The 12977-nt window shown below is 37.1% G+C and overlaps 1 long non-coding RNA gene across 1 annotated transcript in view; it reads right to left on the bottom strand.

Annotated features, from left to right (window-relative positions):
* Positions 1-789: 789 nt before the first annotated feature.
* LOC137096636 (uncharacterized) overlaps positions 790-12977 on the bottom strand; it is a 28631-nt gene continuing 16443 nt past the window's right edge. The window contains exon 3 of the long non-coding RNA XR_010909566.1: positions 790-866. This is a non-coding gene — a long non-coding RNA (uncharacterized lncRNA). The remainder of the gene's footprint in view (positions 867-12977) is intronic.

Here is a 12977-nt window from a genome sequence, read left to right as displayed (position 1 = left end):
GACCACCAGAAAACACAGTATTTTGTAATGGTCATGGACACACTGTGTGGGAAGTTAGGCCCAATTCTATCATTGGTGGGGTTCAGAATGCTCTTTGATGGTAGGTGAACTATAAATCCCAGCAACAATAACTCCCAAATGTCAAGGTCAATTTTCCTCAAACTCCAACAGTGTTCACATTTGGGCATATTGAGTATTCATGCCAAGTGTGGTTCAGATCCATCATTGAGTCCACAGTGCTCTCTGGATGTAGGTGAACTACAATTCCAAAACTCAAGGTCAATACCCACCAAACCCTTCCAGCGTTTTCTGTTGGTCATGAGAGTTCTGTGTGCCAAGTTTGGTTCAACTCCATCATTGGTGGCATTCAGAATGCTCATTGATTGTAGGTGAACTATAAATCCCAGCAATTACAACTCCCAAATGACAAAATCGATCCCCTGAACCCCACCAGTATTCAAAATTGGGCCTATCCAGTTTTTGTGCCAAATTCCACCCAGTGTATAAAAATATATCCTGCATATCAGATATTTACATTACAATTCATAACAGTAGTTATGAAGTAGCAACAAAAATAATTTTAATGTTGGGAGTCACCACAACATGAGGAACTGTATTAAGGGGTCACGGCATTAGGAAGGTTGAGTACCACTGATCTAGAAGGAGGTGTGACTCTGTTCATATACACAATCACATTTCTTAAGAATACAATAAGAAAATACAAGGATCAGATACCTTTATAATAGGGATGTGCAACTTTGGCATGTTTAGTCCTGATTAATCTCAATTCTTAGAGGCCTGAAAGATCCTGTTTCTTCTCTTCTCACTTTCTCCATTTGTTCTTAGTTTACTTCAGTTGCTGGAAACTGAGTACAAGATGAAACTGAGTACAAGATACAAAATGAGTTTATATACAATAAGGGGGTCAGCCTCTATTGGTTAAGATTTTCCATACATTTTTACCAACCCATCCTGTGTTAAAAATAAATTTTCCCTATTCTGCATGAAACTTTTAGAAGAAAATGTCTTCATTTCATTGGTGCATTAGTCAAGAGAGCAGATACATTGATGGACACTATCTGTATTCTACAAAATATACCCAGAATTTATTCCGATCCTTCCAGCCTTGAATTGCTTTTTGCTTATCCTCTTTCCCCTCTTATTTGGAAATACTGTAGATATTATGCTAGGTGTTTCCAGTAACTACAGACTTCCATCCCATCCATAGATAAAACTCAGGCAACATTGATATCAATGTGAACTCTGTGTGCAGATTGAGGACATAGGATGGTCTCTAATTTGTATCATTAAATTAAAATACTGCAGTGCACAGAGCTGGAAAATGGTATCTGGGAGTCATTAATAAATAACTGGGCCTCTGGAAGGCAGGGTTATCACCTTTCTGTCAGGGTAATAGAGATACTTTTCCTAATGAATAGCCCCAACCATTTTGGACAATAAATATGAAATCATGAAGACTTCAAAGCTTTGCTGATGACAAAAGGAATACACACACCTACACACAGCCCCAGATATTACTAGTCCCTTTCTCCAAGCTAGACAAATTATGAGGAGAGAATAAGATTCTTTTTTCACTTAAGAACTGCATGGCACACATATAAAGATATATCTCTAAGAGCATTATAATTCGGCAGCCTCCTCTTCTAGAAAAGGGGAAAAATGCACAGAAGAGACAGCATTCGCTGACCTTACCGGATCAGAAACCAAGGATTTGTCCCCTAATGTCACTGGTGTCTCTGAACAGAGAACTTTTCATTAACATTTTGAGAGTTCCCGGGGAGAATCTTTTAAAGAAATACATCTCCAAAATCAGCATTCTAAATTATTCTGCTGCCCCTGACAGTTCAACGTTAGTCCTATTGAAGACGAGCCCCTCTTTTCCTCAAGTTAAACAGAAGAACCCATTTTCCTTATTTGAAAAATGGCAAAGGTTTATTTTCTGAAGAGTGCCATTCAAAAATGAAACAAACCTTCAGAGAGGAATTGGTAATGAACGCAGAGAGGTCATATTACTTTTCAAAATAAGCACTCCACAGATGGGGCCTTCTCATTAATCACTGCTGCCATGGCTCAACTTTCACTCCAGTGTATGGAGTTCTGTATGATTTCCATGCAAGACCCTTTGAAATCTACAGTAGTTATTCAGGGGCAAAAATGGCAAACTTGACCTAAGGGCTCATTGAATTGTCCTATATTTATTTCAAGCACACAGTCAGTATTGGGCCAAAGGCCAGTTTACCCAATCCGTAAGGAGATTTTGGTGAAGGATATTGACAATGGTACGCTTATGGCTGCATATAATTTTTAGAAATGTTTGTTAACATCCTCACAAAAATCACCACCACGTGTTTAAGAAACTGGGTGCAAGGTATTTTGAACCCCAAATGCCAAATCACAAAATAACTATCTTGAAACCATTGTCCTAAATTTTAACAGCCCACCTGCCTTCTGATTACATTAGATGGAAACATCTAATGGAATTGTGTGACATCCACATATCGGAACTGAATGAGATCCACATATTGATGGCACATCAGACTTCCTCCAGTGGTTTCATGTAGAAAAGCCCTCCATCCCACTCCAGTCATATATATGGCAATGAAATTGCAGTCTTGTATCTGGAGAACTTCATAAGTCCTAATCTTTGTTTGTGGTTCTAAATACTGCTGAATTTCTGGAGAACTAATTACGGTGCACTTCCCCTATACATTCTCTGGCATAAATTCTCTAATTGCATGACCAAAGCAATTTCTGTACCGAAACCAGACTGAGAATTTCAGCTCAATTTGTATCTGTATTTATCAAACTTCACATGTTTTCCAAATACGGAAAATTTGTCAGCCCAGAGATTTTAAAGCACATTTATATTGAAGAACTGAGTTTGAATTCTGTTTATGCTAGTGAGAATTGCATCTTATTTTCTGGCAGCCTCTGCATCTTTGAACCTTATGTTGAATAAATAATACAATATATTACTATCCATTCTGGGAACAGTTCTACGTATTGAATGTGGGTGGTGCAAATGGAAGGGGAAAAGGTTTCTTTAAAATGTGCACTTTTCATATTCCATATACATGAGGTGCTTTAGGTTTTAAAATTTAGAATGCAAGAGAAAGAGAAAGTGATGAATTTCCACATCTGTAAACCAGGATCCAAATAATCAGCACCATCCAATCCTAGTTGAAATCAAGAGGCCATTACACTTCCAACATCTGGGTTAAGAATATCAGATTTGACATTGGTACAGGCAACACTATGGACTGAGCAAGGAATTAGATAACATTTCAGGGTGGATTGTCTGTTCCTTCTTGATCTACAAGCTACTATTGAATAATGCTGTACATGAAACCATTTCTTAAAAAGAGCTCCGGCTGAAATACTGAGTTGGCTGCATAAGCATGCTCACACACTGGTCTTAAGTACACCAACAAAACATGCTTGCTCGGGCACAGGAATAATTTTTGAAAGATTGGGAGTAACTATAGGAAGATATAGAATCTAAATAATTCCTTCTTTATTTCACTAGCATGATTTTCTATTGAATCTTAGTGTTATTGGTAAATGAAATAAGCCCTTCTCTTCATTGAAGCCTAGTTAGAATCCAAGCAACTACCAAAGAGGCAAAAAAAGTAGTTGGTATGGAAACTTCAATTTTCTCCTCTCATTTATCCTCACTATTCTTTCAGGTCTAAGTGCAGCTTCCTGATACATTCACCACATCTATTAGTGAACTTTAAGTGAAAATCATTTCAGCAATATTACATTCAATTATAATGGAGTTTCTGTGGAATCATGTATTATATCCACCTGAATACCAAAAGAATTCATCATGATTAAAGTTATTGCAAGAAATACCAAAGGAAGTAAGAATGATTTGCCACTTATTATAAAGGGTTGCCCATTTAGTTATAAGTGGACAGTCATTATTAATTCATTTGGTATCCCCCATAACATCAATCACAGCTAATTCTTTGGGTATTATTAATGTAGATGTAACATGGAATTCCACTGTAATTTAGCTATTTATTTAAATGTGTCATTAACTTCAAATGCTATCAATTCAGCTGTCAGGATTTTCAGTCAGAATCTGTATAGGGATATTAGAAAGTGGGTCTGCATTTGTATATATATTTTAATAACAGACTCTGAAAAATTAAAGAAAGGTTACATTTTGGAGGATGTGTTTTCTCTCAATGATTGAAGAATGGAGGATGTGTTTTTTTCTCAACGATTAATTTATTCGTCACCAGTCCTTCTTCATAAATCTATGGTCAGAAATAGAAAAGGTATATATTTTGGGTCATAGCACCAGAACCCCACAACAACCATGCTGGCTATGAGATTCTGAAAATTTAAGTTGAAAAAAGTAACTTTTCCAAGCTTTGTCAACAATTTCTATCTCTCTGTAGAACTGGAACCACAGAAACAGTGGGAAAACATATTATCTCATCCTTTCTTTCTCCCAGTACATATCTTTAACTTTTTCAGAAATTGAAGGTTGTCATATTTTTTTCAAATAATAATAATAGAAGATAGTTATTTTATTACACTACTGCTACTACTACTACTGCTACTACTATTATTATTTCATTGATTAATTCATTAATTTATATGCCATCTTTCTCCCAGAATGGGACTCAAGGCAGCTTACAAAACAACAACTTAAAAAATATATATCACACAATGTAAAGCAATCATATGATATATTTTAAAATAATTAAGAACATACAGAAGTTGAATGAAATAGAAATCATGTCTAATTAAAACCTGCTTTGACAGCTTGCTTAAATAATAGACATATTTGCCTGGTGAAAGGAAATAATAATAATAATAATAATAATAATAATAATAATAATAATACTTTATTTATATACTGCTCTAACACCCTGGGGGAACTCAGGGCAGTTTACAAGTGACAACATAAAAACATACAGAGATACATCATGAACAGCAACATAAGCATGGAATTACCCAACAACACCTCAATATTAAAATAAAAAAAAAATCCTGCCTGCCCTTCATGTCTATTTGTTAGGGCATGGAAAAGGAATGGGTCAGGACAATTTAAAAGGTTGGGTCAAGACTAATACAAATTGAAATAAGATGGAAAGTAGGGAGGGTCTAGCCAAGCTTCCCATAGAAGGAAGTCTTCACCAAGTGAACATGTGATGGTGGTGGGATCAAGAAAAAGCCCTCTTGATCTTAATGTTCTGGCAGGTTGGGATGCGGAGATACAGTCTTTCAGATAGTTTGGACCTACACCATATAGGGCTTTATAGCTCATGACAAACACTTTGAATGGTGCCCAGGAAAAATGGTAACCAGTGTAGCTCTTTTAGCAAGATAATTGTATGGTCCCTGTTGTTGATCAGCATTCTGAATGCAGCATTCTGAACTTGCTGTAGTTTACAAACAGTTTACAAAAGCAGCCCCATGTGTGTGATACAGGATTGTCATTAAGGCATGTGTCACTGTCACCAGATTTAATGTCTCAAGGAACATGTGCAGCCAGAACACTAGTTTTAGCAGTGCAAATGCACTCCTGGCTATTGTGGAAACCTAGATAGCACTGGAGTCCAGAATATCACCAAGTTCTGATGGAAATTTCATGGGGATCGTTACCCTGTCCAACACAGACAGATTTTTCAACCCACTTGGAGCACATCTATCTTGTCTGGTTAAGTTTCTATTTGTTTTGGTAATGGGACCACACTCTCTTGGGAAAGAGCTTGCTTGACTTTCAACAATACTATAGAATGTGTCATCTGCCTTCAAATCCATGTAAAAAGCAAAGGCCCTAAATGCTTATGAAATCAGGTAGAGTGAAAAGAAATTATCTTGGAGCAGAACTGAATATTACGCAGCATACGGCTAGGGATAAAATACCACTGAGGTTTTTTTTTTTTTTTCATGTCAAGAGCAACTTGAGAAAGTGCAAGTTGCTCCTGGAATTGGCCACCTGCAAGGGTGTTGCCCAGGAGATGCTCAAATGTATTGATGTTTTACCATCCTTGTGGGAGGATTCTCTAATATCCCCACATGGGAGCTGGAGCTGACAGAGGGAGCTGAACCTGCTCTCCCCAGATTTGAAGCACTGACCTGTTGGTTGGCAGTCCTGCCAGCACAAAGGTTTAATCCATTGCGTCACTGGTGGCTCCACTGAGGTGCCCCTGTTTCAAAAGGGTAACAGCTACCAGTTTCATCTTTCTCCTATATTTGAATTCTAAAAAAAAACAAAAAAAAACTTCCATCCCAAACACTTAGAAAGGGATAGAATTTTTTAAACTAAACTTTTACAAAAGAGGTGGACTATTAATTAATTAAACAAAATAGATACAAATACACAACATGCATCAAATGCTATATAACACGAACATTTAGTTGTCCATTTGACAGTGCCATTATCTTTCAGCTTTTTTTTCTAGAAGAACATCCATGAAACACAAGTCCACACACAAATATTTTAATTGTCTGAACACCCTGCCTCATTATCATCTTTTTATTCTTAGTCCACCTTATATCTCACTCCATTCACAACCCCATCATATTTATCCATCCCTTCTGTCTTCCTTCTTACCACATAAACGATTTTCAGGAGTTAAAAGGCTGAATAGTCATACAATTCCCTTGTGAAATTAAACTGAAACACATGGCATTAGATTGCCTTGTTGTTATACAAGAACAGATAAAAATTGACAATGGCTATGTCCTGCATTAAAATGATGGGAGAATATACTCGAAAGTGAAAAAAAAAAAAACCCTTCACATGCACACAAAACACCAAATGCAAAAGTGATAAAATGAAATACTCTGTATTGCAATGTATCATATAATTAACCTGTTGAACTAACTGCTTCAGGTTATTATTGAATTAAAATGGAGAATTGCTTAGCAAATCTCAGAAAAGGATTAGGCAATTATTATATGAGTAAGAAGAGCATCTGCTGTGACACTAGCTGGAATAAAATTATAAAGCGATATCTATCCTTCTCTCTTGACAACAAAATGGTTGCAAGATGAGACTACAGAATGTCTTTTATTACCATTAGACAACAGTATTGCTTAATGCTGTTGAAATGAATGCATGACATACATTGTTTACGCTTACTAATTTAACTGTTTAAAATCAATATTAAATTTCTAAGTCACTCACCTGCAAAGAAGGATAGAGGGAAGGAAACTTTATTGTAATTTTACTTTGACAGATGCCTTCCACTCTAGTCATTAGGTGGAAAGCATAAACAGTTCTTGTACACAGTATGGGGATGCATCAGCCAGGGCAGATAAAAGGAACCACAGACAGATGTGGATGGAATGAAGGGAATCAATATACTTGTGGGATATTGACATATATTTCTTTCCATGTGACAACCAATTTATCAAAGAGGAAGCTACATCTGCAAGGCCTCTGTTTCCCATATTGATTTAGACCAAAAGATAGCCACTCCAAAGCTATGTTGAAGCAGAAGCACAGAATGTTGTGTTGACTTAAAATGCCAAGCTCAGCATCAGTTAAGTACTAGATGCTGACTAAATTATGGACAGGTGGCCTTGAAGGAGTTGCCTATAAATATCCTCGCAGTTATCTCTCCGTGTTGGTGCTAACAACTGGTTGCCTGACAATATTCCCTGGTTTTCTTGTTTTTTCTTGACACCAGACTAGCTACATTTTGGATTACTCTGTTTAACCCATGCTAGCTCATATGCTGGGTACTCAGACCTGCTGATATGATTTAACACATTCTCAACCACCATCATGCTTCCCCCTGCATCTTGCCCAGAGAGTGCATGGCTAACCCAGCCTGGGCTGACTACAACTCTTACATACCAATCACTTGCTTCTTCAAGCATTTGCTTTCTTGTTTTTAAGACAAAGAGTTTTGATGAATACTAGATTAATTTGAATTATCCATCTAGAAGTATTCTTCTCACATGTTTAGAGATTTGCAGCATGTTTTTCCTCTTTACAAAAGTCTGTGGAGACTGCCCCCAATTTCTGAGATTAAATTGTGAAGTCATAGGCAAATGATCCTCACAGGTCATTATTAGCCCTCCTCCCTCAACCATTGGGAAGGTATTGGAAAATATTTCATGGCAGCATCTGTTGAAAAGAACTGTTGATGAACAGCAATGCCAAGCCCAATGAGAAATCCAGCAGTTTCTTAAAATGTTTTCAAGCATACTTCAGGTTTTTTGATATTTCAGTAGAAACAGTATAAGCTCTTAAATATGTGTCATATCATGGTCTATAAGAATCTGGTAAAATAATTAAAGGACTGTTGAAGATTCAGGACTTTAACCACAAATAAATGTATATTTTGTGATGAAAATAATTTTCACATTACATTACTGCATATGCAATGAAAGCAGGAAAGATCGATTCTAGCAGCATCCTTCAGCCCTTACCAATACCAAGTTCTTGTTGTGATAGGGTATTGCATTGGCTTTATACAGTAGTTTGATATCTCATATCACACATAGAATGTCCATGAGTATGTAGTTCATATTCACATAGTGACCATGCAGATAGAGAAAGAAGAGGTGAGAACTGAGGAGGGCTCACTATTGTGATCTGGCTTTCTCTCTGCCCAATTGTCTTACTGTATGTACATACAAAGTTTATTCTACTATTAGCAATAAAAGACAATAACATCTGGTGTTACTGGGCTCTCAGTGGCAGCTTCCTGCCTATTACTATATTTATGCCTTGCCCTTCTCACCCTGAAGGGGACTCAAAACATTTTACAAGTAGGCAACAATTCGATGCCACACAACATACATAAAATAAATATGTACATCAAAACCAAAGAGTTTAAAACATCACAACTCAAGATTAAAACCAATTATTAAAAACACGCAATTGGATATCATAGCCAATTGCTGTTCCAGTCACCATTGCCCTATTTTTATTCACTTAATTGCACTGAAAAATTATTGTCCAAAAGCTTGGTCCCACATCCATGTTTTTAATTTCTTTCTGAAACTCAGGAGGGAGGGAGCTGATCTGATTTCACTGGGGAGGGAATTCCACAGTTAAGGGGCCACCACTGAAAAGGCCCTGTTTCTCATCCCCACCAACCGCACCTGTGAAGGAGGTGGGACTAAGAGCAGGGCCTTCCCAGAAGATTTATTTACTTATTTTATTATTTATTTATTTATTTACTTTGCTTATATACCGCTGTTCTCAGCCCGGGGGCGACTCACAGCGGTGTACAACATAGGGAGAACAAAATTCAAGACACAGTATAAAATAATTCACAATCCAGCAATATACAAAAAAACATCTTAATCTCCGAGATGGTTTTTAGAGGGAGATATGTTTGTACAGTTAAGCAGAGCTGGAACGGTTTAGGGCTTTATAGTCTAAAGCCAGCACTTTCAATTGTGCCCAGTAGCAGACTGGCAGGTAGTAGAACTGATGTAACGGGGGGGGGGGGTATGCCCCCATACACCACTCAAGTGAGGAATCTGGCTACCACCCGTTGGACCACTTGAAGCTTCCAAACAGTCTTCAAAGGAAACCTTACGTAGAGTTAATTAAAGTAGTCTATTCAGGATGTAACAAGAGTGTGGATCACCAGTGTTGCTACAATGAAGATTTAAAAATTTTGTTTTCTACTGCTTTGAACGAAAGAAGCTGAACCAATATATTCAAATTACAAGACAGGAAGTCCCACGAAAATGTTGGGAAGGTAGTTCTGATTGCAAGAACAGCTCAGCTATGAAATAGATTGATCTGGAGGAAGATTTTTAGCAGAAGTTAGATACTCCTCTCTTAGAGGTATTTCTGCTATGGAATTCTGTAGTAGAAGGGGGATTGAACTAGATTACCTTGGGGTCCCTTCCAGTGATTTTTATCAGTGTTCATTGGCATTTCCTCTTTCATTTACAGCTCCTCACATAATTGATGTTTAATTCTTGATATGATCTGTCCCTTTCCAACCCTGCTCCACCATTCTTTCATGATTACACTAAGAGAAAACACAAATTGAAATCTGTTTGGACTTGTTCATCAGTCCCCATGGATGAGGAATATGTCTATAAGATGCATTTTCCATTTTCACTAAAAAAAAACTTGGAAAAACAAGTATTATCTATACTGTGTGGGATTGTGTGTGTGTTTGCAAGCAATCCCTTGTAAGTTTTACAATTGAGACCTCAGTGATACTGCATCTGACCTTTATAGTTGCATATTTTGACCCACTGAACACAACAGCCAGGCATAAACAATTTTGTTTCAGTTCATGTTTCCTGAAATACTAAGGAGTTTGCACCCTTGAGATTTAAAAATTTTAACCAAACAATTTTACAACAGAGAGATGGCATGGAAATGAGGGTTTATGTGTTAGCACTAATTCCGGACTCCATACTTCCCTGTTTTCTGAAACAACCAGTATTAAACACAAGAAGAATTCATACTGCTAAATTCTGATTATTGTAAATAGCAAGCCAATTTAATTAAAGAAGCAGAATGAAAACTTCCAACCCGAATCTAAAACATGACTATAATGGAAGTTAGTTCTCTCACTTTTCATTGTCTATTCATCTTCACTTCCTACAATTTTCCTAACTAGCACTCAACATTGAATTCAAAGTTTCCAAGTTCCTTTAACCAAGCAAGTCAGAAAATACATTTACAAAAATCGTGTGATTTCTGCATTATATCTTCTCTGTTGGCCCCCTTGGTTATAGAACATCTTCCAAGAACGGATGCCAGTCTAAGCTGAGGTTTTCAACTCTTTTTCACGTATTAGGTTCTTCTACTGAATATAGCCATCTGATGGCAAGGGATAAATACCCAGGTACATTGTTCTGTTTTAGCAGTGGGACTTACAGTTGTTGTTGAATATATTATTTTACATGTTACTGATAGAGAAGATGGAATAAGTTAACACCCCATCACAGACAAGGGAAATGTTCCTCCCCTCCTCCCAGCTCACACACACACACACACACACAAAACACCAGCTAGGTGACAACCCGGCACACTGTCATGCCTAGTTGTTGATGATGAATGGACTTAGAATAATTGCACATTTCACACCCAGCACATAAGTATTGTGTGGGGAGCTATTTAATACTTTTTTGTGCAATCGTAAAAATGAACGTATGCTGATTTATCTAGGAGGTATGTTGCCACAACCTATCAAAAAGATTCTGGCCAAGATTTGAAGAGAAGGTGAGCATTTCAAAAATGGCTGCTGCCAGAGAGAAGACCTTGCTCTTCCTAGTTCCTACAGAACAATATGTTAAGCAGCAGCACCTTGAATTGGAAACAAATCAACCAAAACTAAAGGTGAGTCTATACTGGTTTCTAAATCTGTGACCAGTCAAGAACCGAAATGATTTGGAATGGCCCTGGAGGCAACTAGACACTCTTGATGTCCACATGGTCCAGCAAGGCCAAGACTGCATCAGCCCTACTGAACCATAATCTTATCCTCTGTGTCACTGCTCCCAGTCAGATACATAGTTATGTGTAAACTCGTGGCCATCATGGGAGGCCTGTTCTGACATGAACAGAGTGATTTCTCCTTTTTCTCCCTGGGTACCAACACTGTCTTGGAGTTTGCATGGAGTTCTGTGACCAACTGGGAGCTGGGACAATGACTCAGGCATGATCTATCCCCATTTTCATGTGCTGAAAAGGTAATAATGCTAGTGTTCCATCTGGACAGCAGACCAATCCAAAACAGATGTAATGTTCAGATGGCCCAAAATCACATGCAATTCAACAAATTCCAGATCATTCTCCAACTTTGCTCAAAGTAAGTTTAACCCAGGAAAACCCATGATACTTGCTGGAGATATTCTAATGTCATGAGCCAACTAAAAATTGCTAAAAATCAATTCAGGGAAGCCCAGGATTTTTATCATGTAACTTGCCCCAAGACTACAATCTGAATGGACTTGCATTTTGGCATGGCCAAAAAATGGAGGCCAGGGAAAAGCTAAACAGCTAAGCAAGTGGGTTGATTCTTAATGGGCCCATTAAATTCTAAGAGCAAAAAAAAAAGGCAGCATTAGAGAGGTTCGGTAGGGTAAGGAAAAGCAAGCAGCCATCAGGAAAACAAATTCACCATTAATATAGAATTACTTTACACTCTTTATAGTGCAGGTTGGTATTATGTACATTGTCCTTGACTAACCAGCACAATAAACAATTATATTTTCTCAATTCATTCAGTATTGTATCAGTCCTTGAAATGAAATCAAACATTTATAAGACAGCTTATTTCTTTCCTCTGTGTTAAAGGTTTAGATGCATGATATCTTACTTTAGAAGATCACACTGCAATTGATATGCAATTAAGTATATTTATAGAAATAAATTGAAGCAGCTTTTGGCTTTAGATTTTGCAGATAATCTAATTGTATGTGGATGATGATTTTGTCCTAGATGCGATTTGATGGGTTCTTCAGTTCAACACACAGTGTTAGATTTCATGTATATTTAATTTATCATGTTAGTTTCAGCAAACAGCAAATACTTGTGATTATGACACTTGGTCCAAAATGATACATACTGTTCAGCAAAATATATTGTGTTAGCCCAGAGCAATGTTGAGATTTTATGTTCTTGCTAAACATTCCACATGTTTTGAATTCATAACTATTATCAAATGACACATTATCAGCTTCTATCAACTCTTATTTAAAAACTATCATTAACCATCATTAGTCAGATGATTTACTTTTTACTAATCTTCAGTTACTATATTTCAAAACAGCTTTGTGCACTTGTGTAACATTACATTTCTATTGTTTATGCTTTTGTAATCATATAAGAGGGTTACTAAAAATGTGGCTGCTTTTTCAATTTAGTATGATTTAATATAAAAGACCTTTTAAAGTGCTTCTGTACAAACTAGGGTCCCATCTATACTGACCGTGTAGGTTATTGTAGATTTGGATCAGGCCCACAGCAGCTACAGGCTGTATGGGGATGAGCCAAG

This window comes from Anolis sagrei, chromosome 3 (genome assembly GCF_037176765.1).
Source record: "Anolis sagrei isolate rAnoSag1 chromosome 3, rAnoSag1.mat, whole genome shotgun sequence".
In the NCBI taxonomy this organism is placed as follows: domain Eukaryota; kingdom Metazoa; phylum Chordata; class Lepidosauria; order Squamata; family Dactyloidae; genus Anolis; species Anolis sagrei.
The sequence above is the reverse complement of the archived record's forward strand: the minus strand, read 5'-3'. Positions and strand labels throughout refer to the sequence as shown.